Source organism: Babylonia areolata, chromosome 28, assembly GCF_041734735.1.
Source record: "Babylonia areolata isolate BAREFJ2019XMU chromosome 28, ASM4173473v1, whole genome shotgun sequence".
NCBI classification, from domain to species: Eukaryota; Metazoa; Mollusca; class Gastropoda; order Neogastropoda; family Buccinidae; genus Babylonia; species Babylonia areolata.
Window position 1 is genome coordinate 27,178,348 of NC_134903.1, and position 2,500 is coordinate 27,180,847.

A 2,500-nucleotide genomic window follows, 5' to 3' on the forward strand; every position below is an offset into this window, starting at 1 on the left:
CTCTCTGCTTTCAAGGCTGAAGACAAACTGAAGGTAAGGGACAGTTCCTCTCTCTCTGCTTTCGAGGCTGAAGACAAACTGAAGGTAAGGGACAGTTCCTCTCTCTCTGCTTTCAAGGCTGAAGACAAACTGAAGGTAAGGGACAGTTCCTCTCTCTCTGCTTTCAAGGCTGAAGACAAACTGAAGGTAAGGGACAGTTCCTCTCTCTCTGCTTTCAAGGCTGAAGACAAACTGAAGGTAAGGGACAGTTCCTCTCTGCTTTCAAGGCTGAAGACAAACTGAAGGTAAGGGACAGTTCCTCTCTCTCTGCTTTCAAGGCTGAAGACAAACTGAAGGTAAGGGACAGTTCCTCTCTCTCTGCTTTCGAGGCTGAAGACAAACTGAAGGTAAGGGACAGTTCCTCTGTCTCTGCTTTCAAGGCTGAAGACAAACTGAAGGTAAGGGACAGTTCCTCTCTCTCTGCTTTCGAGGCTGAAGACAAACTGAAGGTAAGGGACAGTTCCTCTCTGCTTTCAAGGCTGAAGACAAACTGAAGGTAAGGGACAGTTTCTGTCTCTCTGCTTTCGAGGCTGAAGACAAACTGAAGGTAAGGGACAGTTTCTGTCTCTCTGCTTTCAAGGCTGAAGACAAACTGAAGGTAAGGGACAGTTCCTCTCTCTCTGCTTTCGAGGCTGAAGACAAACTGAAGGTAAAGGACAGTTCCTCTCTGCTTTCAAGGCTGAAGACAAACTGAAGGTAAGGGACAGTTTCTGTCTCTCTGCTTTCGAGGCTGAAGACAAACTGAAGGTAAGGGACAGTTTCTGTCTCTCTGCTTTCAAGGCTGAAGACAAACTGAAGGTGAGGGACAGTTTCTGTCTCTCTGCTTTCAAGGCTGAAGACAAACTGAAGGTAAGGGACAGTTCCTCTCTGCTTTCAAGGCTGAAGACAAACTGAAGGTAAGGGAAAGTTTCTGTCTCTCTGCTTTCAAGGCTGAAGACAAACTCAAGGTAAGGGACAGTTCCTCTCTCTCTGCCTTCCAGGCTGATTTCCACGTGTTCCCGGGTGCGTGCATTCAGGTTCTGGTGCTTTTGAAAAGTCCCGAGAAAGTTAAAGTTAACATTTCTCTTCAAGATGGCAGGCCAAATAAGCAATAATTGCTTTTTTTTTAGATTTATTTTTTTATCAAGCCATCTGGAAAAAAGAACAGAAAATATATCTTTTTTTAAAAAGGAAAACATACTTGTATATATAGGTCAAATCAAATCAAATTATGGTGCTTTGAGCCTGGCTGATTGTAGATATATATATATAGATACATACACTCCAGATTCATATTGTAATGAAATACACATAGCTTCTTTTCATTTCTGTTTCACACATCTCTAACACACATCCTCAAGACATCATACTCTCACCACTTCACTCACACACATCCCCTTATATAACACAGATACATATGTGTGTGTGTGTGTGAGAGAGAGAAAGAGAGAGAGAGAGAGAGAGAGAGAGAGGTGGTATGTATGTGTGTATGAGGCTGTGGTAATATGTGTGTGTGTCTGTGATGGATGTGAGATCTGTTTTTGTCAGTTTGTGTGGTGACTGTCTAGTTTGGCTAGCTGTAGTTTGTGCCAGTGATGTATCCGAACATACAAGGTTGGCCTGAATAAAATTTGTTGATCATTGTTTTATGGTAGTTGACAGGTGTACAGTCGATTTGCAGATCAACGCACTCAGCTTTTGTGCCTGTTGTGTCTGTTTCTTTCATTCCCAGCATTTGTAATGTATTGTATTGCATTGTATTATATTGTATTGTATTGTACTGTTTTGTATTGTATTGCCTTGTATTGTATTACTTTGTATTGTATTGTTTTGTATTGTGTTGTATTGCATTGTATTGTATTGTATTGCTTTGTATTATGTTGTGTTGTATTGTGTTGTGTTGTGTTGTATTGTATTGCATTGCATTGTATTGTATTGCTTAATATTACGTTGTGTTGTATTGTATTGCATTGTATTGTATTGTTTGTACTGCATTGTATTGTACTGTACTGTATTGTACTGTATTGCATTGTATTGTATTGCATTTTTTTTCTACACACACAATCATGTACAAGGTAAAGAGTTAATATCACTTACAGAGAAAAGACATTAAACTAAAGAACGAACGCAAAGAGTTAGGGGTCCCATAGCCTCTCAGGGCACTGAATTCATATCCACTGTGTCCAGCGCTGAGTATAAGAGGAGGGGCCCCAGTCCTTTGTTTCCACTCTTTACTATTTGTTGGTCCTTTGTTCATCTGGCCTCATTGTTTATTAATTTCAAGTCAATATACCACAGAGGCAACAATGTGTTTGTTCTGTATTGTCCGTATATTCTGTGTAGCTTATTCGGGATTAAAAGGCTATGCCAGTCTTGAATAAAAAGCTAATTTGTGTTTGCACATTTCTTCTGTCGTTGCTGCTGTGTGCACATGTCGATCACTCGGTACAAGGACAGGCCCAGCGCTACCTTTTATTTACCT

General features: G+C 40.7%; 1 protein-coding gene across 2 annotated transcripts in view; it reads left to right on the forward strand.

The window, feature by feature from the left end:
- LOC143301839 (uncharacterized) overlaps positions 1–2,500 on the forward strand; it is a 57,316-nt gene that overhangs the window by 2,367 nt on the left and 52,449 nt on the right. The gene's annotated exons all lie outside the window — the stretch shown is intronic.